The 27,723-nt window shown below is 36.5% G+C and overlaps 1 protein-coding gene and 1 non-coding gene across 6 annotated transcripts in view; one reads left to right on the top strand and one right to left on the bottom strand.

Annotated features, from left to right (window-relative positions):
• TANC2 (tetratricopeptide repeat, ankyrin repeat and coiled-coil containing 2) overlaps positions 1 to 27,723 on the top strand; it is a 374,283-nt gene that overhangs the window by 179,916 nt on the left and 166,644 nt on the right. The window lies entirely within an intron of this gene.
• Positions 10,203 to 10,309, bottom strand: LOC120234237. Its single transcript, XR_005529033.1, has one exon. It is a non-coding gene; the product is annotated as a U6 spliceosomal RNA (small nuclear RNA).

Genomic DNA, 27,723 nt, shown 5'->3' with positions numbered 1-27,723 from the left:
CTGATTCTCCACTGTGGTTTTTTAACTCACAGTACAGTTTGACAAAGTAGAATGTTTAAAAGCAAGAAGAATGTAATTACTGCTACATAATGTGCAGATTAAAATTGGTCATAATAGAGATCTAGATGAAAAAGATTGCCACATAGAAAGTCTGTGGAAATAATGGTTGAGGGTACATAACATAGAAGCTGTCAGGGGGAAAGGAAAATATCAGAATCATTTGGTGACTGGTTGTATATGTTGGTTTTTCTTTCTGAACAATCCCTTCTCCACCCCATGAAGAAAGGGAAGGGGAAGATTAAACATTTATCTCTTACCAAATAACCATGTCACCATTACGTTTTCAAAGAAATTTTTTCATTTTGTTTTTTTTTTTTTTTCTGTTTGCATCAATGGTGTGGATTTGTATGTAAATTGGTTTTCACCACAAGACTGATTTAAATATCCAGTATTAACAGATGTCAAGTCAAGTGTAAACAACTGATTTTTCAAGACGTTTTCTATGATATTATTCCTTAGCTTACAAATTTTGAAGGAGCTTTGGAGATCATATAGATTGGTGAGTTTAGAGTGCGATCTATGGATTGGCACCAACAGCATCATCTGGAAATATTTTGGAAGTGCGGATTCTTGGGCCCCACACCAAACTACTGTATCAGAAACTTGAGGATGGAGTTTACCAATCTGTGTTTTAACAAGCCTTCTAAGTGATTCTGATGCATGAGGCAGTTTGACATTTTAACTTTAATCTAGACAACCCAGCTTCATGGGAAGATGTTTTTCACCAGATTGTTTCAAATAGAATTACAGTCTACTTGCTTTTGATATCAATTGGAAGGGGAGCCCTTCTTCGCAGGCAGTAGGTACCTTTGTGTTCTATCTAGAACAAAATGGCTGTACTATGTATATTAAGCTGCCTGGCTCTTCTCTCTGTAGTTGAACAGATTAGGTATAAAGTTTAGGGGACAGCAAACAAAGTACTTTCTGGCCAGGGTTTCGCTGTAAGATGGACTTGCCTTGTAGGTAGAACTGCAAATCTCTTAATTACTTGAGTCTGCTTTACTTTAGAATTTGTTGGGAATAACCGGATTAGCCAAGACTTCCCATAAGAAAAGAAAGAGACACATCACTATTCCCATAGGGAAAAGTAGAGACTTAGGTAACATTACCACTAGCATTTATTTGACTCCAGCAAGCCTCTTAAAGCTGAAAGTTCGGTAGTTCTTTCTTGGTGAACAGGGTGACCTGTTATCACTGTAGCTGATGTTACTCTCTCTTGTGTCAAAGAAAGGAAGAGAACCAAACAGTAAAACCTTAAAAGAGTCAACAACTATTGGTCAAAAGTAACAATTTTATTTCTCTATCTTTTTCATTCTCTTTGAACCCTACATATTTTTTTCAGAGTTATCCCAAGGTTAATATAATTTTTAAGTGGATACTTATTCTACTTTAGTACACCTTGTAATACAGATTGTGCTATGAAAATGTTGCCATAACTTGCTCATTAAAAGTTCTGTTACTTACTTGAGAAAAAGATAAAAGTGACTTTCTGATAATGTTAATTATAAATAGTTATACTGCACTGACCATTTATGACAGAGAATAGCAAACTTTTTCTCAAAGAAATAGATGTAGATAATATAGGCTTTGTCAGCCAATAGGTAACACCAAGAATATTATGTAGGTGTTTATATAAGCACTTAAAATAACTTTAAAAATTTAAACAGCCATTATTAATTCATGGGATATAAAAAGGCAAATGGCCAGATTTGGCCTACAAGCCATATGACTTCTGATATAGAGAAGATCCTTAGATATTCCCCCTTCAAATTTTGAAATGGTTTAAGTCAGTGATTATATTATATACTAATTATGTATTTCCACATAATACGGTTAACATAGTAAACTTGATTAATGAATGCTTTTTTCTCCAGAACACTTAAAAAACATAAATATTAGTCCCTCTTTAAATTACAAAATGTAACCGAATTACAGAGTTTAATGATATTTTACATTAATGGGAAATCCGGAAACTGGGTTCTTGGAGGCTCTTGAAGATAACTTTGGAATACTGTGAAAGTATTATAGAAAGATTTGTAAATTTACATTAGTTCATAAATAAGAAATTCTTTTTTTTTTTAATATTTTTTTTATTTCTAGGAGAGAGAGAGAGAGAGAGAGAGACAGCGTGAGCAGGGGAGGGTCAGAGAGAGGGAGTCACAGACTGAAACAGGCTCCAGGCTCTGAGCTGGCAGTCAGCACAGAGCCCGACACGGGGCCCAAACCCACGAACCGCGAGATCATGACCTAAGCAAAAGTCGGACGCTTAACCAACTAAGCCACCCAGGCGCCCCATAAATAAGAAATTCTTAAGAAATTTGCTAGTGAGATAAGAGGGGAAAAAAATAAAATACCTGATCATATGAAGAGAAACGGGTTGTGTTTTATGAATATGTAAAAAAAAGTCAGCAGTTAGGAATCATGGAGTATTCAGAATTTAAGAACCTAAGTTATAACATCTTATTGCCCAGGAGGAGATAGATTTGGGGAACTCTTCTTTGTAGTATTTTGGAAAAATAACCCAGCATGAACCATTTACTTCAGCCAAACAGTATAGGGTCAAAATATGTATGAACAGGTGACTAGGGCTAGTCATGAAAGGAAGTCTAGTTACTTGAGAAAAATGTGCTATTAGAAGTCTGTCGGACCATTCTTTCTTCTAGGTGATCTAATACATTCCCATGACTTGAAAATATCTATATGCTGATGTGAAGAACTCAGAACTCTGTTTTATTAGCTCCCAGTATTAACCAGTAAATCCAGCTGTCTTGTTGATAACGCTGTATATAGCAGGTTAAGGACTAGGTATTGAGGAAGAGAAAAAGCAAATTTTGATGCCTGTCATAATGTCTTACATGTTAAAGCCATCTGGGTAACTCAGTCACTTAAGCATCCAGCTCTCTGTTTCAGCTCAAGTCATGATCTCACAGTCCTGAGATGGAGCCCTGAGTTGGGCTCTACACTGGGCATGGAATGGAGCCTGCTTGAGATTCTCCCTCTCTCTCCCTCTCCCTCTGCTCCTCCCCTGCTTTAATGGGCATGTTCATGCTCGCTCGCTTGCTCTCGCGCGCGCTCTCTCTCTCTCTCTCCGAGAAAAGTAAAAACTAAAATTAGCCAAGGGCCGACTGGGTGCCTCAGTCAGTTGGGCGCCCAACCCTTGATTTTGGCTCAGGTTATGATCTCATAGTTCATGGGATCAAGCCCTCTTTGGGCTCTCTACTGACAGTGCAGAGGCTGCTTGGGATTCTCTTTCTGCTTTTCTCTCTGCTTTTTCCATGCTCTCTCTCTCTCTCAAAAGAAATACATAAACTTTAAAAAATTTAAAAGAAAGAGTTACCCAAAACCCTTAATGGTTTGAACATTTTTTAACGTAAAAGCATTTGCTCCCTGATAGGTTTGTGAGTGTTTGTTTTAATGAAAAATCGAAGTATACAGAAAGGCTTGAAAGGAAAAGCTATAGTACCTAGCCTCACCCTTTCTCATTCATAATTCTACTTCTCTAGGGGACAGTCACTTAAATGCTTTTGGCTGTTTCTTTTGGTAGTTAACGTCCGTGTTTTTAGATTACCAGGCTTCTGCTGACATACATTAATTAGTTTTAAAACCTCTAATGAAACAGTAATTTTATTTGCACTGCTTTCATCTTTCCTCCCGACATAATTATGTTTCTGTTTTTTATTTTATTGGTTATAACCATGAATGATTTATTATTTCTGTATTTCTTTTTTTAAACCTATGTTTATTTTTGAGAGACAGCACAAACGGCAGTGGGGCAGAGAGAGAGGGAGACAGAGGATTCAAAGTGGGCTCTGTGCTGAAGGCAGTGAGCCTGATGCAAGGCTCGAACTCATGAACATGAGATTATTACTTGACTCAAAGTTGGATGCTCAAAGGACTGACCCACCCAGCCATCCCTATTTCTTTATTTCTTGTTCCATTAGGTGTAAGACACTACTACTACTTGATTTCCACTTTGTAAGAATGTGGTAACACCCCTGCCCTAGCTTTCCCTCTTCCCATTTCCTAAATTCTTTCATCTGTAATTTATGGTTCAAAGGCTGATTGTGTTTAATTCTACTTTATAATTATCATTAAATCATTTGTGCTTTATCTCTAGATTAATTTTAAAACTTGAAAATCAATATAGTGTTATTCTGATTATGTAAATATTGTTGCCTGCAGGTACAAGTAATGTCCTGTGCATCTTCTTTCCTATATCATGATTTGTTTGTCCTATAGTTTTAATTATGTTTCTTTCTTGTATTGCCAATATTTTTCAAACTCTTCACCATATAAGATGTCAAGTCCTTTTCAAATATCCTATGTTTGCATGTACAGGAGGATTAGGAGGAACTTAACTGAGGACCATGGGGGAGAAGGGGGGAAATGGTGGGGGAAGGGGAGAGAGGCAAACCGTGAGAGACTCTTGAATGCTGAGAAACAAACTGAGGACTGATGGATGTGGAGGGTAAGGGGGAGACGGGCATGGAGGAGGGCACTTGTGGGGATGAGCACTGGGTGTTATATGGAAAGCAATTTGACAATAAACTATTTGTTAAACAAACAAAAAAAGATATCAAGTCCTTTTATCTTTTCACCAGAAACCTTCTAAGTGTCTTCCAAATTCCTGTACCCAACTAACTGAGCCCTGTCTGGACTTAACATTCTGCTATGCATCTGTATCTTAGCTGTTTTGCTTTCTCAGTTGTTTATCCCATTTTCTGGATCCCAAATATTTCTTTCTTGGTTTATTCACTCTTCTGTTGCACTACTCATTCAAGCAACTTCTTAAGAAGTGTGATAGGGAAATAAGAAGTGTGATGGGTAGGAATTCAATTTTATGAGTCCTTTTACATCTGAAAATGTTTTTATTCTGCTGCCACACTTGCTGTAAAATGTAGAACCTTTGAAACAGTGTAGATCTGTTTGCACCTTCTGTCGCCCTTCATGCTATAGCTATGCTATAGCTGTCATATGTCTCACATCTATGTATATTTTAAACTCCATGAGAGTGTGTGAAACAGTCACATATAGAGTGCCTGGGTGGCTCAGTGGGTTAAGTGTCCAACTTTGGCTTAGGTTATGATCTCATGGTTCATGAGTTCCAGCCCCACATTGGGCCTTGTACTGACAGCTCAGAGCCTGGAACCTGCTTTGAACTCTGTGTCTCCCTCTCTGCCCGTTCACCTCCTCCCCCCCCCCCCCCGGGTCTCTCTCTCAAAAATGAATAAACATTAAAAAGATTAAAACAGTCACATGTATTGGAAAGAAATTAAGAGTAAAAGAATACTTTTATATTTACTCAGATTTTTACCATTTCTAATGCTCTTGATTATTTTTTGAACACTTGTGTTTCCATGTGTTTGTTTTTCTACACTCAGTAGCCTTTAACATTTCAAGTATGCATCTGCTCTGACACATTAGCTAAGTTTTCCGTTGTCTAAAAATGTCTTATTTTGCCTGAATTCTCATAGATATTTTCACTAGATACAGACTTCTGTATTGATTTTTTTTTTCTTTCTCAGCTCTTTGGGGATTGTCTTTTATTTTATTGTCTTTTAGCCTCCATGGTCTCTGATGAGAAGTTAGATATTATTCAGATCGTTGGCCATTGTAACTAATATCTTGTTTTTCTCGGGCTGCTTTCAAGATTTTCTCCTTTTCTGGGGCGCCTGGGTGGCTTAGTCGGTTAAGCGTCCGACTTTCGCTTAGGTCATGATCTCGGTCATGATCTCGGTTCATGGGTTCGAGCCCTGCTTCAGGCTCTGTGCTGACTGCCAGCTCAGAGCCTGGAGCCTGTTTCAGTCTGTGACTCCCTCTCTCTCTGACCCTCCCCTGCTCACGCTGTCTCTCTCTAGAAAAAAGAAAAAAAAGGGATTTTCTCCTTTTCTTTGCTTTTAGCAGTTTAACTACGATGAGCCTGATTTATTTCTGTTCCTATTTATCCTGGACTCCTCAATTATGAAAATGTATGTCCTTTACAGATTTGAGATATTTAGCCAATATTTCTTGAAATATTTTCTCTGCCTCATTCTCTCTTCTTCTGAGACTTTAATTACATATATATTAAACCTTTGGATATCATATTACAGGTACTGAGGTGCCTTTTTTCTTTCTTTCTTTATTTTTTTTAAATTTTATCTTAAATCTTTTTTAATGTTTGTTTTTGAGAGAGAGACAGAACACGAGCAGGGGAGGGGCAGAGAGCAAGGGATGCACAGAATCTGAAGCAGGCTCCGGGCTCTGAGCTGTCAGCACAGAGCCCAGCACGAGGCTTCAACTCACAAACCATGAGATCATGACCTGAGCCAACATCAGTTGCTTAACCTACTGAGCCCCCCAGGGGCCCCAGTTTTGGTTTTTGTTTTTAATCCTTGTTCTCTGTGGTCTTAAGGTTGGGTAATTTTCATTCCTTGGTCTTCAGATTCACTTCAAATTCAAATGACTCTTCTGTCATTTTAAACTTTTCAATTTACTATATACTGTGTGTACGTACATATATGTACACTGTATACTGTCATTTAAATTGTCATATTTAAACATTTAAATACTGTTAAACCTACCTGTGACTTTTTATTTTAGCTCTTATGTTTTCAGTTCTAGAATTTGCATTTGGTTCTTTTTTACAGTTTCTGTAAAATCAGAGATTTTCTTGCCTTTTATCAATTAAGAGAATATATTGCTTTACTTCTCTGAAAAATCATTATAATAGCTGCTTTAAACATCATATCTGCTGATTACAATATCTAGAATGTTGCAGGGTTGGTCTCCATCTTTTCTCTTGATAATGGGTCATATTTTCCTGGTTCTTCGTGTGATGAGTAATTCCATACCCTTAATATTTCATTTAGTAGATATTCTGGATTTTGTCATATTCCTTCAAAGAGCATTGCTAACTTTTTCTTTTAGCAAGCAATTAACTTGGTTTGACTTAATGGAAAACTCTTGTCTTTTGGGCATCAGTTGAGTTCAGTTCAATTGCTTTATACTTAGTCTGCCCTATTCAGTGCATGGTTCAGCAATCAGTCAGAGACTTGAGCTGAGTTTATACACAGAATTTTGACTACTTCCTATAGCATGCTCACTCTGTCTTTTCTGGAAATCACCTTCCCCTAATTTTTCAGTGACTGTTAGTGCTATAAGCTCTGTCTTTTGAAACTTTAGGTAGAAAAATTGTTGGTTTTCTATTGGAGTTTTAATGACCCCATTAGTGCTGTGGTCAGTTTTTAACCCAGAAGCTACAAAATAAAAATAAAACAGCTTTTAAAAAGAGAAACTCCTCCCAATCTGTTCTTTCTTTCTTTTTTTGTTTTGCAATTGTTATCCCTCTTCCAGACTCTATTATGTTTAATCTCCAGGGCCATGAAGTAGCTGCTTTTTGTATTTTGTCCAGAATTGAAAGTCAATCTGTGGGAGGGCCCATCTAGCAGAAGCTTACTTGGGTATAGAGAAGCAGAACTTCCCTGGTAGGATTTTGAGATTTTTGTCTTTCACTGTATTGAACATTTCCCAAGTTATTTGTTTCTAATCATAGAAATATTATGCATTGGGGAGCTGACATTTAGCTTTAGGACCAAATTTTATAAAAACTGAAAAAAGAACCAGTGTTCTTTTCCTTACACTTGCTCTTCCATACTTATATGCAATTCTGTTTTCTCCTTTCTACACATCCAATAAAGCACACTATGAAAATGACAGAAATTTGTGGAAAATTTGTGGACTCTTAAGCAACACTGCTGCTGCCTCCATCTAACTGCCAGCATTTTTTTTTTCAAATCTGGAAGAAAGTTATGTGGTGAATAGAACAATATGTTTTATAGTTTAAAAGCCAGGAGTGGGAGGAGACTTATAAAACCCCTAAGAAAAGAAAGACCTCTAAGCTAAATCAGTGTCTACTTTTACATATTTATAGATCACCCTCTGACTAATGTGCAACCAAGGAGAGTAATGCAAACAGTTTGTTTCTTTTTGTACTTATCAGAATAAAATTTTCTGCTTTAATCTCTAACTCAGCAACTTGCCTGGTTGTATGATAGTTCTGTTCCTCCAGTTAACCCGTGATTTACTTTCCATCAGAGTAGGCAAGTCATCTTACCATACTGCTTCTTGTCCAGTGTTAATCATCTTATATTCTTCCCTGTTCCTTCCCCGTCAGGTGATCCCAAGGTTTCTGAGAAATGAAAAGCAACTTATCCTGTTACAAAGACTAGGAGTTGCTGAGAGAGATTCTCAGGTTGGATGAATGCTGTTTCTTTACCCATAGTTGGTGTGGCAAAGTATTCTCTGTTGTGAGTTCTTTATTGTAAGACTAGCAGCAACACACATTCCAAAAACAAGCCAGAAAACTATTAGGTCTTCACACTTAATCTCTGAAAATGTCTCAGTAGTCCTTCTTGCTCATGGGACAAAGACTTAATTTTCTATTAATATACCCTTGTAGGATTTCACTAAAGTCTGGCATAATGTTTATGTTTATGCAGATCTTAGCAGTTTTCTGCCTCTGACATTGACTACTTAGGATCTTTTTCAGTTTACTGAAGTTTTGAAAAAGAAAAAAAAAGATTTTAATTTCCTTACCTGTTAACTTTTTTTTTTAAGTTTCTATTTATTTATTTTGAGAGAGTGTGTGTGTGCCCATGAGCAGGGGAGGGGCAGAGAGAGAGAGAGGCAGAGAGAGAATCTTAAGCAGGCTCCACAGAACCTGAGGCAGGACTCAAACCCACGAACTGTGAGATCACGACCTGGGCTGAAATCAAGAGTTGGGTGCTTAACCAACTGAGCCACCCAGGTGCCCCAACTTTTCTTTCTTTGTTAGCCCTTGACCTTTTTGGATCTGCCTTGGAGAAGTCTACACTGTCAGTAAATGATGGCTAACCATTATTTACATGCTTAGTATTGAACTTTATTTTTCCTCTCAGTTCATAAGTGTATGTAAAACTGTTTTTTTTCCCCAAGAAAGTTTATTTTATCATACATAATCAGCATGTTTTCAGCCATTATTGAGAGCTGGTGCAAAATGGAAAACAGCATTATATATCATTCTCGAAACACTGTTCTCAGATGATTTTTTTTTTAATGTTTTGTTTATTTTGAGAGAGAGAATTGAGCAGGTAGAGCAGAGACAGGGTATGGGGAGAGAGTGAGGGAGGGGGGAAGAGAGAGAGAGAAAGAAGGAGAGAGACAGAGACAGACTCTCAAGCAGGCTCTGCGCTGTCAGTGTAGAGCCGGATGTGGGACTCAAACTCACAAACCATGAGATCATGACCTGAGCTGAAACCAGGAATTGGTTGCCCAACTGAATGAGCCATCCCAGCACCTCTGAGATGATTATTCTATAGTCCTTGCCTTCAAAGAGCTTAGAATCTGGTAGACAAAACAATAGTGTAATGGAATTTATACTTGAAATTTATACCAAAATCCTGGATCCAATGTCATGTAACATACTTAAATCATAGTTAAATCACTCAGAAACTAACCACTACTTTTCTCATATTATAAACATTTCTTCAACTTACTGTACCTTTCCCCATCATAAGTACAAGAGGAGCTGTCCTAGTACTCTTGGTGTAATACATATTCCACTAAAGAGAGTAACTTCATCTGTTAAATAACAGCTGTGCTTTTGGGTACAGGGAGATAAGGAGACAGAACTGAGGCAAGAAACATGAGTAGATTGCTTCTTGCAGTTTGATGTCATAAATCACTGCCTCTAGATGCCAAACATTCTGATCAGCATCTTGAAATTTACTTTATACATCTCCATTTTCCTCCATTACCTATCACATCATCATCATCATATACTAATAACCACAATATTATCTAGTAGTGAGCACATTCTGTGCACAAGGCACTAAGCTAATTGCTTTACAAAGATGAGTTCATTTAAATCTTTACAATATCCTTGAGAGGTAAGTGACAAATTATTATGATGATTACATAGGCCACTTAGTTTAGAGATGTTCAAAGATCTGTTGTGTGCACTGTGGTTGATCCATGAATCTAAGATCCGTAGTTTAGTTTCAGCTCCAGGGATGGCTCAGTCTATGTCCTTGAGTAGCACATTATGCTTCAGCTGCCTATTTCTAAGGGATAATAAATATTAGTATCTTCTGTTTTAGTCTTATCTACACATTACTTTATTATTTTTTATGGAATGCTTCACAAGTTTGCGTGTCATCCTTGCACAGGGGCCATCCTAATCTTCTCTGTATTGTTCCATTTTTAGCATATGTGCTGCCAAAGCAAGCGCTACACATTACTCTTAAAATGTAATCCTCGGGGTGCCTGGGAGGCTCAGTCAGTTAAGCATCTGAGTTTTGATTTCAGTTTAGGTCATGATTTCACGAAACCATGAGAATGAGCCCTGAGTCCAGCTCTGCGTTGACCTAGGAGAGCCTGCTTCTTGGGTTACTCGCTTTTGTATTCAATCTCTCCCCCATTCGTATTCAATCTCTTTCTCTCTTTTCTCTCTCTCTCTCAAAATAAATTAATTAATTAAAAAAATAAAAATAAATATAATCTGGGGCGCCTGGGTGGCTTAGTCGGTTAAGCGTCCGACTTTCGCTTAGGTCATGATCTCGCAGTTCGTGGGTTCGAGCCCCGCATCGGGCTCTGTGCTGACTGCCGGCTCAGAGCCTGGAGCCTGTTTCAATCTGTGACTCCCTCTCTCTCTGACCCTCCCCGGCTCGCGCTGTCTCTCTCTCTCTCCTAGAAATAAACAAAACATTAAAAAAAATAAAAAAAAATAAATAAATAAAAATAAATAAATAAATATAATCCTCATAACAACTGCTAATGGATTGTGGCCCACATTTTTTTAAGGTTTTATTTATTTCTTAGAGATGGAGAGAGACAGTGTGAGCAGGGGAGGGTCAGAGAGAGAGGGAGATACAGAATCCGAAACAGGCTCCAGGCACTGAGCTGGCTGTCAGCACAGATCCTGATGCAGGGCTCGAACGCACAACCCTTGAGATCGTGACCTGAGCCGAAATCAGATGCATAACCGACTGAGCCACGCAGGAGCCCCGATTGTGGCCCACATTTTAAAGGTGCAGAATCTGGGGCACCTGAGTGACTGTCAGTTAAGCATCCGACTCTTGATCTCAGCTAAAGTCTTCATTTTGGGGTCATGGGTTCAAGCCCTGCATCGGGCTCCACACTGGGTACAAAGCCTATTTTAAAATTAATAAATGAAAATTAAAAAAAAAAAAAAGATGCAGAATCTAAGCTTGGAAAAGTTGAATAATTTATCGAAGACCACATAATATAGGTAATGTGATGCAAATCTCACTTGAAAGACCTCTTTTAATCACTGTGTTCTTTCTTTATCCTACTATTTCTTTCCCCCTACTTTCTCATAGATAGATGAGATATGAATTATAGATGAAATATTTGTCTTAAAGATGCTAAAGAAAATGTGTTTTGTCCTCTGATTTGGGAAAGAAAAGGGCATATCTGCGAATTTTTAGAATAGATACATCTAACCTCATGCCTTACAGTCCTACCACATGTCTGCTCTGTTATTGTATAAATTGCATATATAAATATGCATATTTTTTGTCACATTTTACAGTTTTTAGGAGACGAGAGTCATTTAACAAGGGGAAAACTAGCTAACATTCAGGTTCATGTTAGTGATGCTGCTTTCTCAGGCATCATACTATCTGTTCATCGAAAATGTTGCTCAGTGAGTTCACTTGCCACTCTTAGGGTCTAATTATCCTTTCAAAGGCCATATTTTATTTTATTTTCTTAAAATTAATTATTTACCTATTTTAAGAGAGAAAGAGAGAGCATGAACTGGGGACGGCAGAGGGGGGTGGGAATCCCAAGCAGGTTCTTTGCCACCAGTGCAGAGCCTGACTCTGGGCTTGAACCCATGAAACTGTGAAATCACGACGTAAACCAAAATCATGATGTGGGTGCTTAAGGGACTGAGCCACCCAGGTGCCCCTCGAAGGCCATATTTTAAAAAGATAAGTCAGGGGCGCCTGGGTGGCTCAGTCGGTTAAGCTTCTGACTTCAGCTCAGGTTATGATCTCATGGCTGGTGGGTTCAAGCCCTGCATCAGGCTCTGTGCTGACAGCTCAGAGCCTGGAGCCTCTCTCTCTGCCCCTCCCCTGCTTACCTCTCTCTCTCTCAAAAATAAACAAACGTTAAAAAAAGAGAGAGAGAAGTCATTCGTCATTTTTAGCTGCTTTAGTTAGCATTAATATTTTATATAAAATAAAATAATTGGAAAGGCCATAATGTATTGAACCTTCAACAGAGATAGAATTTTGATAATTTTTGCTTCTTGTATTTTCCAATTTTCCTATGATAAAACATGTTTGTATAATATTTTAAATTTAAATATAGTTATATTACATAACTACTTAAAAATTCAGAGGTTGTGGGGGACTAGGCTGGCTCAGTTGGTAGAGCATGCAGCTCTTGATCTTGGGGTTGTGAGTTTGAGCCCCATGTTGGGTATAAAGATTACTTAAATAAACTTTAAAAAAAAATTCAGAAATTGGCCTGACAAATATATAGAATTGCTTATATCAATAAGCCAGTAATCACACATTAGCCAACATACCAAAATTTTGAAATTTGGAACTCCTTTTTATATTATCAAAAACCTAGTGCTTCTTCAGATTTATAGAAATGAAATCTCTTATCACTGGTATTTGAGTGTTAGTATATTTAAAAGGCTTTTCTGAACTCAGATTATTGATTTGTATTTGCAAAATACAATATTATTAAATATTAAAATAGGTCATTGAAATTATACTGCCTTATTTTATCACATATACCCTGAATTTGCCATTCACTAAAATAAAGAGATAATGTTTTCAACGAGTTGTAAGCTACAATAATTTGCCTTTTTCTAATAATGTGTATGGGTAAACAAAGGCTTAAGTCCCAATTTCTTCTTGAAATGAGAATTTCTATTTAATTTATTCAAAATCGTGTTGAAGTAATATCTTATAGTAATGTCCTAAAAGTTGTTGAGCTTATTTTTGGAATAACCATTTCTTTGGTGCACCATGTTGCCTCCATATTTATTGCTTGTATGGTCTGTCTATATTATCAGTGTGTCTAGTATATCCATTTGGGTAGCACAACATAATTGCATGAAAATAGAAATTAGGTGAGAGGATCAGATTTACTCTTGAGTTACCTTGGATACAGCCTAGAATCACCTATTTTCTTAGGCCTTAAGCATTAAATGGATGAAGGACAAACATATCCTGTATACCTCCAAAATATTCGGATAAACATAACTAGTTAAGTCATTTAACAAATAATAGTATTTGCTCTGTGCCCTGCACTATTATAAGCATTACTAAGACTGTAGCCATATATAAGACAAACAAAGGTTTTGCCTTTTGTTAGCCATATTGTGAATGATAAACATCTGGAAAATGCAAATTAAAACAGCATGAGATACTTCTTCCCACTATGATGAAGTAACCAGTACTACTTGCCCTCGCACTAGAAAAAACTGTTCTCAGACATTGGACAGTTGACAGTATGGTGATGTGATCCCTGAGAGAAAGGAAGTGGGGAGGAAACTAGGTGAACCCTGGCTTTTAGCCTGAATGGGATGGATAACTCAGAGAATCATAGTCTTACTGAACTGAAGAAACAGATCAGAAATTTGGGGAAGCCAAGGCAACTGAAATGTACAGAGGGGTCCTTTTGAATCATTAACACTGACTTGCACATAGGGAGGTGAGACTAGCATGAGGCTGGAGAAAAGAATAAATACCAGGGAGCTATAAACTGAACAATTCCTAGAGTTCCCACAGGAATGGGAGATTCTTATTAAAAACCTGTAGCATTCAGTAGAGATCCAAGAAGAGACACATTTTCGTAAGGCTAAGCTAACATTAGAGTTACTCCAGACCTCCTTAAACAAAGCTTTAAGAAAAAGTCTCAAAAGGATCAGACTGATCTACCAGTGACTTATATACCTTGGGTCAGAAAGCAGCTGCTTAGCCTTCCTGACGTTGACTTCCTCTGTTAATGCATCCTTAAGTATCCCTGAATGTGGAAGAGCTTGGACACAGCAAAGTGTCTTCTAGTATTTCCTTTTTAACTCAACTATATTCTCAATGTATTTTGTTGAATATTTTTTATGGAAAATAATCCAGTCATTAAAGCTAGAAATTAAATGACTGTAATGTGATTATAATGATGATTTATACATTTGTTTTATAAAAGCCTGAGTCTCTCAGGTGATTTATAGTGTGATTAACATTTATAATATCCATGAGTGCCTTTTAAAATCATCTGTTTTATTAAAACTCTTATTTGTAATGCTTGCTTTTGCTTTGATTTTCTACTGTATACTATTCATTTAGCAAATAATTATTAACCCACTACCATATGCCAAACAGTATTCTAGACACTATAATCTAAAGCATTATATTTGAATGGAAAAAATATAGATTTAGGCTAACTTTTGGTGATGTTTGTTCAGCTCATTTAAAGGAAAGAGGGCTAAATTTATACAGAATTTGCCTTATTCATTAGTACTGCATCTTTTATGAATTTCCAAGCTGTGATATAGAATATAGGAAAGAATAATAAGTGTTCACCAAAATTTATTCCATTTCCTCCTGTGCACACAGGTAAACTGTATAGTCCAGGCCTTTTTTTGCAGGTAGGTGTGTCATAGGACTGAATTTTTAACAATAAGAATATAAATCATGTATACAAATTCCAGCTGGGCTATAAAAACTTCACATATGCAGTTCTTCCCCCTTTGACCCCTGGTCTTTAGCTTGATGTGGAGAACCCACCAGAGAACTCGAGGCTTATCTTAGGATAAGGAGCTTCCTACTGAACACCCATACTGAGTGAGAACTCTATCGTGTTGTATTAAGCCACTGAGATTTTAGTTCTTGGCCTACCCTTACAAGGAGGAAACATGATTGTACTGTTACTGTGTGATGTATGTTTGGGAGAGGACAGTGATTTTTACAAATGCACAAGTCAGTTGAGAGACTTGGGTGTGTTGTGTACAGCAGTTCGTTAAGATGAAAACACTGCTCTCTTGCCCTTGGCTCTGGTGCTGGCTCTTGTTGTGCTTGAACCATTGGAAGGGCTGCTTTAATCTGTATGCTCCCAGATCCTGTCTCGGTCCCCCTGTCAATCTGTATCCTTTCTTCCATCTCCCTGAAATAAAATACTTTCTCCTCTTCTCCATCTACCTTTCCTTTTCTCTTTTCTAAATGATCGGGCAAATTTTGTTAAAAGTTTTTCTTTCTGCACCATGTTTAGTGAATGAGCGTGATGAGACACCCTTCACATACTTGGAAGTGGTCGTAGCACAATTAGAAACTATGATTGTTAGATCCCACTAAGCAGCCATCACACCTAAGCACAACCTCTTGATTTACTCTCACTTTAGCAGATTAATAAAGCTCTTCTACATTGACAAACCACACTTGTTTAAGGATACCACAGTGCCCTGCATGTACTGTGTCCTAGATGTAGAACTGATTCACTCTGTGCTGCTTACCCTGCCTTTTTTTTTTTTTTTTTTTTTTTTTTTTTTTCTTTTTTTTTTTTTTTTTTTTTTTTTTTTTGAGCTCAGCTTTTTTTTTTTTAATATGTTACAGAGGAGGTTTAGTCAAAAGGACCAAAGCGCAAGTCATCATCAAACTCCTCAGATTCTTCTTTCCTCGCTTCTGCTTTTCATCTTCTCAGCTAGGGCAGCCGTGGTGGAAGGTCAGGACCTCCTGCTAGTGCACATGAGCTCCCAGTGTTGACGCTGGCCAGGGACTTTGTAAACAGGCCTGGCCAGTAAAGTTCAGTGTTTACACCAACTGTTTTAATGAGGGCCTTGATCTTATTTATTACTGTCTCTGACCTTCACGTCATCATCATGCAGGATGAGGGCCAAGTAGATGCAGGTGAGCTCCAAGGCAGAAGCCCTGGTGCAGGCAAACGATGGGCGGACACTCAGGCACAGTGCTGGTTGCCCGATGAAGTGAGGTCCTTCACTGGCCTTAGCTTCCTCCCAAGGATCAAGTATATTGAATATATACAAGTATATATTACATGTATATACAACTGGATTAGCCCTCTTGAAAAGATGGCAAAAAAAAAAAAAAGTTAAGAGGAGACTGCTCTGATTATCTGATCAAATGACTAGATTACTGAAATGACCATAAGTCTGTTCATTTAAGAAGTCTTTTTTAGATTAATTTATTTTCACCATTTATAACTGTTACCTCCTGAGTCACTTATTATCTTTAATGCCTAACCAGTATCTCAATTATGACTAGAGTAGTTAATGCTTATTACCTAAAAATATTTCATCAGTCCTGTCCCTTCATACTGGATACCAATTTAAATGCTGCTGCCTAAATATACCACTCCTGTCTCAACACAGAATGGATGGAAAACAGAGAATGAAATTAGTTAACCCAGTTGAGATACAGTTTAGTACAGTGCATGTTTCTCAAGTTTCATTCATTGGCATAGTTTCTTCGTGATTTTTGCCATACTTACAACCACGCTTTTTTACCTAATATTTTAAAATTTCATGCTTTTATCTAGGTGAATTTACTTTAAAAGAAACTACAAATTATTAGTCAAACTGGAAAGTCAGTAACACATGCTGTAACTATAATATTAACCAGAACATTAATTCTAGCTAAACACTTTACCTACAAACGGCACTGACGCTGACATCTTTTCCCTCTTTGTTACAAAGGAGGATTAGCTGGAGCACATGGATGGCTCAGTCGATTAAGCATCTGACTCTTGATTTCAACTCAGGTCTTAATCTCAGGGTCATTAGTTCAAGCCCCAGGCTGGGCTCTATGCTGGCTGTGGAGCCTACTTAAAACACACACACACACACACAACACACACACACACACGGAGTATTAGCACATTAAAATTTTCTTCTGGACCTATTCAGAAGAATGGAAACATAATTGAAAAAGGAATAACATTATCGCTATTTCATTAGTCAGAATAAGCTAGACAATGCTGTCATAACATCAGCCTTAAAAATCTCAGTATTTAACACAATGAGGCGTATTTCTAGTTTACCCAGCAAGCCTGGGCAATTCTCCAAGACAGCTGTTCTTTATATAGTGACACAGCAATTCAAGCTGCTTCAGTCTTGTATCTGTACCATCTCAACATGAGACTTCTCTGATTTTTATGTCAAGGGAGGAGACAGACTGTATCATCATGCAGGGCCTGCGTCACCTGTGTTCTCATTTCATAAGGCAGAACCAGTCACACAGTCCAAAACTGCATGGGAGCTGGCAACTGTGGTCTGCCCTGTGCCTAGAAAAGAATAGAGACTAGGATGTTGGTAGGCACTAGGACAGCCACCATACTGTGTAATTCAGTGCTGTTTACTGCCCATTTTATAGATCATTTAGAGTAATCTCCTGCTAAAATGAGTTCCACACCTTGAAGAACAACATTGTTAATGAAGCTAGAAAATTCTAAATCAAAAGACCTGGATATGGTTTTGTAATCTACCATTTAAATACCGTGATCTTAGGTAAGAGATCTTGTGATCCTGTTTTCCCATCTGCAACAGAGTTAATGTTCTCCTCATAGAAAAATTATCAAATTTGAATGCATTTAGGTAAATTTAAATAAAAGTATAAAATAAACTGTTATATAAATTGTAGCTGTTATTTTAATGTTTGTTGCATGGCTTCTTTGAAAGTGAAATGTTTGTAGAGCTGTGTACTTAGCTTTAAAATCTGGCTTTAGCAAGAAGATAGTTTCACTAACAAAAGAGACTATATAAGTCTCAAACAGAATTACCTTTTACCAGTGACCTTTCTAAAACACAGTTTAAGCATGTTTTCTCTACAACTGAAATGTTCTTTCATAAAAATTTTCTTATGCTTTATTTTGCTTTGAATCACCAAATAGATCAGAGCAAACTTAGAATTTCTCATAAATCTCTATAAGAAAACTATCATCAGTAAATGTAATGTTGGAAAACTTAGTTTTTAAACTTTTTTATTTGATAAAACTTAAAATGGTATACTTACTAATTTTTAAAACAGTGATGATACTTATTTAAATAATAAAACTAAGAAACTCATAAATCAAATAAATACTACATGTTTCTTATAGACCATTGATGTAAAATGTAGTCATATATACCATAATCTGGGTCACTTGCTGCTGTCTCAATTCCTTCCCTAATTTTCTGATAGAGTTTATGAAGGAATTCTACTGTTTCTTCTTTAGTTGATATAATTTACTAGTGATGCCACCTGGGACACGGGTTTTCTTTATGGGAAGATGTTTAATTACTAATTCAGTTTCCTTACATGTTCTATTTCTCTTCAGATTTTCTTTTTTTTTTTTTTTAAGTTTATTTATTTATTTTGAGAAAGAGAGAGAATCCCAAGCAGTCTCTGTGCCAGACGCGGGACTCCATCTCATGAACCATGAGATCATGACCTGAACTGAAATCAGGAGTCAGATGCTTAACCGACTGAGCCAACCAGGCTCCCTATCTCCAGATTTTCTGTTTCTTAGTGTTTTGATCATTTGTGTCTTTCCAGGAATTTGTTTATGTCAACTAAGCTGTCTGATTTGTTGGCATAAAGTTGTTCGTAACTTTTCTCATAATCCTTTTAATTTCTATAGAGTTGATAGTGATGCCTGCTCTTTCATTCCTAATTTTGGTAATTTTGTTTTTGCTCTTTTTCTCAATCAATCTAGTTTAAGTTTTTTTTCAATTTTGTTCATCTTTTCAAGGATTCTGAATTCATTACTATTCTCTATTTTTTATTTACTATTTTATTGCTTTCTGCTATAATCTTTATTATTTCCTTTTTCTGCTTGATTTTAATTTTAGTTTGCTCTTTTTCAACTTTTTAAAAACATGAACTATTTCCCTAGTAGTTTTTCAACTGTTATAATCATAAAACTCTTCATTGAAACTTAAAAGAAGGTAAATTAGAAAGATTAGTAATTCTCTCCAAACGAGCTTCTTAAAATAATCTTATAGTTTTAATTTTAATAGATAATTGATTTTATTAAACTGTGTACTGAGTTGGGAGGCATTCTGAAGTGCATTCTTCTCTTTTAAACCCTGGGACCCCTGTTTTGTATCTTCTTGTGACACTTAGCTTTCTCTGCTTTATATCATAGCTGTTCTTATTCTGTCTTTTCTGTCATTGAGTTCCTTCAAGCCAGAGACTATTTCAATCATGTTTGAATCCCCTGAAGCATCTAAGTACTGATCTCTTCTGCACATGGTAGAACACAAGACTATTTTACTGAATTGAATGGAAGAGCTCTTATTCATTTTATGGTTAGCTTACAAGTGGTTGTATGTAGTTTTCTAACAAAACAACTCTCATTTCAAAGGTATTACTCTTTATGTGTGAAAATTTCATTTAGAATTAAATTTACATTTTGAGTAAATGGTGTCTCTTAATGCTATCAAATGATTATGATAATCCCTAAAATGTATCCTGATGTCTCTGTTTTTGTTTATTACGTAGTAATTTGTTTATTAAATACCTAGTGCTGTGGGAGGGACTTTTGTGTTTTTTAAAAAAGATTATTTGAATAACGGGATGATGAAACATGAAAAGATACATAGGGGGTGCCTGGGTAGCTCATTTGGTTAAGTATCCGTCTCTTGATTTCAGCTCAGATTATGATCTCATGGTTCATGGGTTTGAGCCCCACATCAGGCTCTCTGCTGTCAGTGTGGGACCTGCTTCGAATCCTCTTTGTCCCTGTCTCTGCACCTCCCTGGCTCATACTCTGTTTCTCTCAAAAATCAAATAAATATTTTAAAAAATAGATAGGAAATAATTAGATTCATAATTATATTAGTGTTTAGTCTATATATAAACTTTGACCTCACAACTAGAACAAGTAAAGCATTTAGCCCTGATGTCTCAACCTCTCTGTTTTGGTCAGTAGACAACTTTATGAATATATTTGTGATTACCCAGTATTTTTGAAGTTGTTAGTTGTAAATAAATAAATACACTAATGTACCTTCTCAAATTCTATTTCTTTTTGTTATTTTTCTGTAGTAGTTTGCTGTGTGGATAGTTCCATCCTTTATTGAATTGTTTACAAATTTAAAATTACTAATTTCGGTTATTTGGATTTAGTTACTTTAGAATTTTTTGTTTTCATTATTAGAAAGTTAGTATTAAAGTCTTTAGGTGGTAGATACTTTCTTTAAAAAAATTTATTTTGATTTCCAAATTGCTAAATTTTCAACAGGTTGAATGTCAGAAAGATGGGGCACCTGGGTAGCTCAGTCTGTTAAGCGTCCACCTTGGCTCAGGTCATGATCTCACGGTTCATGGGTTTGTGCCCTGCATTGGGCTCTGTGCTGACAGCTAGCTCAGAGCCTGGAGCCTGTTTTGGATTCTATATCTCCCTCTCTCTCTGACCCTCCCCTGCTATCTCTCTCTCTCTCTCTCTCTCTCTCTCAGGGGGGGAAAAACATTTAAAAAATTAAAAAAAAAAAAGAAAGTCAGAAAGAATATTTTACCCACACTTGGATAGCTTCTGTGTTCTTTGTGTTATGTTCAAGTGAGTCCCTTTTTTTTACTGGGACTATATTATGACAAGTTGATGCTAATTAACTAGCTTCTTTTTACTTTTTTTTTTTTAATGGCTATAGTTGCTGTTAGTCTTGGAAACGGCAAAACTTTGTAAGGTTGCTTTTTTTTTTTTGGCTCAAATAAAATGAATTCTGTTTTCCTCTTCTTAAGGTTATTTACTATAATTAGTGGAGATAAGGAAAGTTCATATGTGAGCCCTCATGGATAACTAGAGGCCTTACACTAAATGATATTTGTATTGGTAAACAAAGTTAACCTTACTTTGCCACTGTACACATCTTATAGTTCACTTATATTCGCATCAACTTCAGAGAAATCAGATGGCTTAATACAGTCTTTTGTCAAGAATATATATGCATGTTGTATCTCTAGCTACACTAATATATCTTTCTTTATTCAGATTTAAAATACATTGGAATAGTCAGTTGTTTGATATTTCCAATTATTTGATATTTCATAGCATAATATGGATGTAAAACAACATGCAGCATTTTTTATTTGCAAAGTTGAGTCAGAGAGTGGGGAGACTAAAAAGGATAGTGCATGGTATTTGGGAAGATTCAGGAAAAAGAAAAGTATGTAAAACCTATACTTCATACATTATAATTTCATAGAATAATAAGAACTAGAAAATACTATATATATTGATTTAACTGTGGTTTTAGAGCAGTAGAGTTTTATTTTTCATTATAAACAGTCAAAACTATTTCTACATTAGACTAGCCTTTATTTAATAAAGGTTGTCAGGTCAAGTTCTGATCCTCTTTCCACATTGTATCTGGAGGGGTTTTTTTGTTTGTTTTTTTCTTTTCTTTAGATATAGGTACTTTCTCCTTGCAAGAAAAACAGGGAACTATGTGAATCATTGTTCTTTTTTGTCATCTCCTTTTCACTTACTGTGACAGGTTGTCAGATTCTACGGGTTTTTCCTTCTCTCTCACCTTTGTTTTTTACTTTATTGCTTGTGATCCCTCTGTTTTGGGAGACATGCATAACCATAAAGGAAAAGCTCCTTTGCATCCCCCTTTCTTAAAGGGTTTGCTTATGTCATTTAAGCACAGTCACGAGCAGTAACTAATTAAACCCACCATGAGTGGGGGTTAAAGAGGAGGAAATAAAGAGTGTCACATATAATACCTCTCTTCTCCTCTTCCCCTACCTCAGGCTCCCACTTCAGGAAATTCATGGTACCCAAAGGTTTATTTTCTAGTAAATGTTTAGGACCTGAAATGTTACGAACATTCATATAAGAGTCTGCCTATCAAAGCTTTGTTGAAGACTTTTTAAAATACAGTTTTCCCTTTCCAGATAAATATTCCATAGTTTTTCTCTAAATTCCTTAATAGTTCTACAGTTCAAATCTTTTTCTCCTGTGTTTTCCTCTAAGAGCTTTAGAATTTTAATTCTTACATTTAGGTATTTGATCCATTTTGAGTTAATTTTTAATAGGATGTAAATATGGATCCAAATTTATCCTTTTGCATGTAGATATCCAGTTTCCCCAATACCATTTATTGAAAAGACTGTCCTTTCCCCATAAAATGGTCTTGGTACCTTTGTAAAATCATTTGACCATGGGGTTTATTTCTGTCTTAATGATATATCACCACACATTTTGATGATAGTACGGTTTATAGTAAATTTTGAAATGATGAAGCGTTAAGACCTCCAACTCTGTTCTTTTTAAGATTGGGTTGGCTATTCAGGTTTCCTTGAAATTCTATATGAGTTTTAGGATGGATTTTTCTATTTCTGCAAAAAAAAAAAAAAGCCATTTTCATTAGGATTGCATTGAATCTATAGATCACTTTGGGAAGTATTGCCATTTTGACAGTGCTAGTCTTTGAATCTGTGAAGATGAGATGTCTTTCCCTTTGTTTGTGGCTTAAATTTCAGCAACAGTTTGTAGTTTTTCCGTGCACAAGTCTTTAGTCTCCTTAATTAAGTTTATTCCTAAGTATTCTTTTTGTTGCTATTTTAAATTGAATTGTTTTCTTAATTTCATTCTGAGATTGCTCATCGTTAGTATATTTTTACGTACTGACCTTGCAAGTTTGCTCGGTTTGTTTTAGTCTTACAGTTTTATTGTAGAATCTTCATCTTCATTTAAGAAATGTCATCTACAAACAGATAATTTTACTTATTCCTTTTTTTTTTTAATTTTTTACATTTATTTTGAGACACAAAGCACAAGTGGGGGAGGGGCAGAGAGAGAGGGAGACACAGAATTTGTAGCAGGATCCAGGCTCTGAGCTGTCAGCACAGAGCCTGATGTGGGGCTTGAACCCACAAACTGTGAGATCATGACCTGAGCCGAAGTTGGATGCTTAACTGACTGAGCCACCCAGGTGCCCCTTACTTACTCCTTTCTGATTTGATGCCTTGGTATTTCTTTTTCTACCCTATAGCTGTAATCTTTTTGCCATGCTCTCACATTTGACAATTTGTCTTAGATTAATTTTAGTGAATATGCTTTTTATTGTAAAACCAACTTTGTGGAAACAGTTTTTTGGTACATTATGTTGTTCTCATCTTAAATGTATCCTTCAGTTCTTGTTTTCCTGATCCTGGCTTTGATTTGGTCTGCCTACAGACCTATCTCCCATAAGTATCTGAGTCTCTTGCCAGTTCCTTCCAAAAAATTCGCATCTTCTTTGAAAGTTTCATCAAAGACAAATACTTTAGTAGTTATTCAATTATTTAAAATCCTTATTTTAAAGCCCTTATACCTGATGGGATTAGGTGTGCTTCAACATCGTCGACAACATTCCAGTTTACAGAGGCACCAACAGGGGCAGATTTTTTGCTTTCACTATTAACACTCCTGTGTGATAGATCTGATTGTGCTTAATGCCCACCCCCTTGTCTCCTCCCCAAGTGATCTTGGGAGAATTAGTGTAGACACTAATAATCTCTCTTCAAAATAGGCCCCACATGATGGATACTTATAACTTGAGACTCTTTAAAAAACAAACAAATAAACAAAACAACACAACAGTTATACTGCTAAAGTAGTGCCTGGTTGGGGGGGTGGGGGGACCCTTAACTTTGACCATATACATTAATACTCCTAGAGATGAGGCCTTGATTTATATCTTTTTACAAAATAGCTTTTTTTTTTTTTTTTTTTTTAGGAAAGCCCCCTTACTGATCTGCTATGATGAGGTATTTATAGATACCTTTCCCTAATCCAATATTCACAAACTTAAGTTTGCATCAGAATCATTGGGGGGCTTGTTAAACACAGATTGCTGGGTCGCACCTTCTACAGTTTCTGGTTCAGCTGATCTGAGGTGGGGTCTGATCATTTCCATTTTTAACAAATTCCCAGATAGTGCTGTGCTGCTGGTCAGCACATTTTGAGAACCAATGATCTAAATCAGAGTATTTAATTTTCTTTCTTTTTTCTTTTTTTTTTTTTATTTCTAGGAGAGAGAGAGAGAGAGAGAGACAGCGTGAGCAGGGGAGGGTCAGATAGAGAGGGAGTCACAGACTCTGAAACAGGCTCCAGGCTCTGAGCTGGCAGTCAGCACAGAGCCCGACCGCAAGATCATGACCTAAGTGAAAGCCGGACGCCCAACCGACTAAGTCACCCAGGCGCCCCTTAATTTTCTTTCTTTACCCACGTATTTCTCATTGTCTAGCCTAAGCCATTTTGGTTTGGGTAATCTGCCTTCTAAGTTATAACATGTTTTCTTCAGTATTATTTCCTTCTCAATTAAAAAAAAGTTGGTGATATCACTGTTCTTGTCATTCCCCTGTGACATCTTAGACATCTTGGTTTTAACCCCCTTCCCAATACACACACAATTCAGACTTTCCAAATCATGCTGAATGTGTGATGGTGGTGATGACGACAACAGTAAAAACAGTGATAAAAACAGCTAGCGTTTACAGAGGATTTATTATGTGCTCACATTGTTCTGAGGATTTTATTTAATAAAAAAATTCATTTCATGTTTCTTTGATATTTTGAAAGAGAGAGAGAGCAGAGGAGGGGCAAGAGAGAAAGAGAATCCCAAGCAGGCTCTGCATTGTCAGTGCAGAGCCCGACTTGGGGTTCAAACTTACTAACCATGTGATCATGATCTGCGCCAAAATCAAGAGTCAGATGCTTAACTGACTGAGCCACTCAAACGCCCTGTGAGCATTTTATTTTAATTAATTAGTATAAGCCTCACAATTCCCCCATGGTACATGCAAGTAATGTTATTAAGTCCAAATAACTGATAGGAAACATAGAGAAACATTCTCAGCTAGGGAAAGGCGGAAGAGATGGAATCTAACTTAAGCTTTTTGGTCTTAGGGCCCAGACCTTAATTCCTATGCAATGCAACCCCTCACTACCGTACTACCGTGTTCTGTCACAGTAGAATCCTCCTACCCATCTCATTTCAACTACCTTTTTAAAAACTATCTGGTAAACCCTTTTGACACAGAGTTCTCATACCCAGCTGAATTCATCTTCTATATCATTTTTTACAATGAAATATATTAAAATTCTAGGTTTCCAAGGAAAATATGGTGTCCAGTCTTCCAAGCTGACCTTTTATGTTCTCTACTGAGTACTATTAAGACTGTTAAGACCTGTCATACCTATTTTGTACCTCCTGTGTTTGATTAACTTACAGATAGCACTAGCTTTTTTGTAATTTGGATTAGAGCAGCATTATAATCTACCTTAAAAAAATCATGTAAAGTCGTTATTACACATATAGTGTCCCATGGATGACAGTAGATATGTAGGTAGGAAAGAAGAATCAAATGTCCTCTATGAGCTGTAAAGTTAACCTCAGTTGGAATTCCTGAGAAGGGAAAATCAAGATGTCACCCTGGCATTGAGCTTCACAAATCTCTAGGATCCTGCTTTATCCCCTTGATTCCATCTCATAATTCTTATACCTTCCTCATACCCCCCCTTATACATTTTTCCTGCCATCCTTCAGTTTCTTCCTTGCATATCTACCCTAAGTTCCTGATATCTGTCTGTCTACTAGCCTACTATTTCCATTGTAAAGATTGTTATTAAGATTTTTAGATATATAGAATCCCTTGAGCAGGGACCAATGCTGTTTTTGTCAGAACTCAGCAGGTAAAATAGTATTCTGTTGCTAGGATAAAATAAAATAATAAAATACTAGTAAAGGACTTAATAGCTTTAAGGATTAAATTATAGTAATTTCTTCTATACAAAGCAATACTGGATAAATAAAATGTTTCATTATTTTTGAATTGGTGAGATTATAATGAAAGAGACTCTAATATTGGCTATTAGTAGCCTGCAGATCTGCATATATAAATCACTTGAGATCTTCATTTGTGATAGTGACTGTTAAAAATAGGCTCAATTATTACAGTTTTAGCAGAGGTGAGAGTTCTGGTATTCCAAAGCTTGCTTTGGCAGAGAACCATACTGTTAGCACCCTTAGCTCTTGTTGCTATGGAGACAGTAATAGAATTTACTTTGTTTGTTAACATACACTTAAAATATACATATATATCTTAAGATTTAAAATGTGATTTAGTTGCCTGTAGGTTTTGAGCATTGGCACATTTCAAAAGTACTTTCTGTATTTTATTAATACTTTATTATTTTTATCCTCCAGAGAAAATAGAGAAGAATGCTGGCCAGTATAATGACAAAAGTTTTGTATTACTTTTTACAGAGTCTTTTAGGAATAACTTAAATCCTCTGTGGATCAGTAATGGATGAGGATTTTGAAGAACATGTAGAAACTTTTGAAAAAAGTAATGGGATCTTAAGCACTCACAAGTCTTGGACACCTATAGTTATGACATAAATAAAATGCATACAACTCAATTTCAGATTCAACTGATACTTTTTTTTTTTTTTAATGTTTTTTAATTTATTTCTAGGAGAGAGAGAGAGACAGCGCGAGCAGGGGAGGGTCACAGAGAGAGGGAGTCACAGACTCAGAAACAGGCTCCAGGCTCCGAGCTGGCAGTCAGCACAGAGCCCGACGCGGGGCTCGAACCCACGAACCGCAAGATCATGACCCAAGCGAAAGTCGGACGCCCAACCGACTAAGCCACCCAGGCGCCCCTCAACTGATACTTTTGAGCCAATGTTATCCTAAGCACTTTCACCCTGTTGTAGTTTATTTAATGGAACGCAGTTTGAGAGTACCAAAGTAATCACCATAATTTTAACTTTTAATGTATTAAACTGATTACTTAAGTGTATATCAATGGTGTTCCTTAACTCTTCCCCCTAAAAATCAGTAAATAGAACTTAAAACAAGCCTTTAATAAATAGAACTTACAATTTTTGAATTTTACTTTTATTTCATTCTTTACAAGAATGAATGGGTTCCATGGCATAGAATATTACTAATCCAGGGGAAGACCTCGTGATTATATGTGTAACTAAATCATATTTCTTCACCTTTAGAATCCAGTGTCAGACTGGCATGGCCTAGATAATATCTCAGTCCACTAGCAGTTTTGACTTCTTACATTAATAACTGAGCAGTCAGGTGATTGATTTCCTTTTAAGCTAAGTAGATTAATCTTAGTTATGGTATTTATCATAACTGAGTGTTATAGTAGTTATTTCTGGATAAAATGTTTGATTACACTTATTATAAGCAAAAGTTTAAAAACTTAGCCCTATACTTTCCTCAGTTAATACCTGTGTTTAATGGCAAAGGAAAACAAAAAGTTCTCTGCTTTATAGAAAGAAAGTAGCTAAAGGTAATAGATAGTTACAACATAGGCTCATAGTTTTGAATATTAGATTTTAGCTTTTCCAGTTTGCAGTGACTTTTTAACAAGACCCATCTCCTCTATGAAGAATGCAGTTAATTTTTTTTCTGGCACAAAAAAATAGGGTAACCTGATCTGAGTCTGACAGAGTGTGTCGTTCATTTAAGTGCTTCCATCTGTTGCCTGCTGTTCCCCTTACTCATGACCCCTCTATGTTTCTCTCTTTCCCTTCTCTTTCCCTGTTTCTCTTTTCTTTTTCTTTCTTCCTTACTTTCTGTTTGCTTCTCTCTCTCTCTCTGTCCCTCTCTCTTTCTCCTTTTTCCCTCTCCCTCTCTCTCTGTCTCTTTTTTTG

Source organism: Hyaena hyaena, unplaced genomic scaffold, assembly GCF_003009895.1.
Source record: "Hyaena hyaena isolate Hyena2069 unplaced genomic scaffold, ASM300989v1 scaffold_104, whole genome shotgun sequence".
Classification (NCBI taxonomy): Eukaryota; Metazoa; Chordata; class Mammalia; order Carnivora; family Hyaenidae; genus Hyaena; species Hyaena hyaena.
This window is presented reverse-complemented; position numbering and strand designations above follow the sequence as displayed.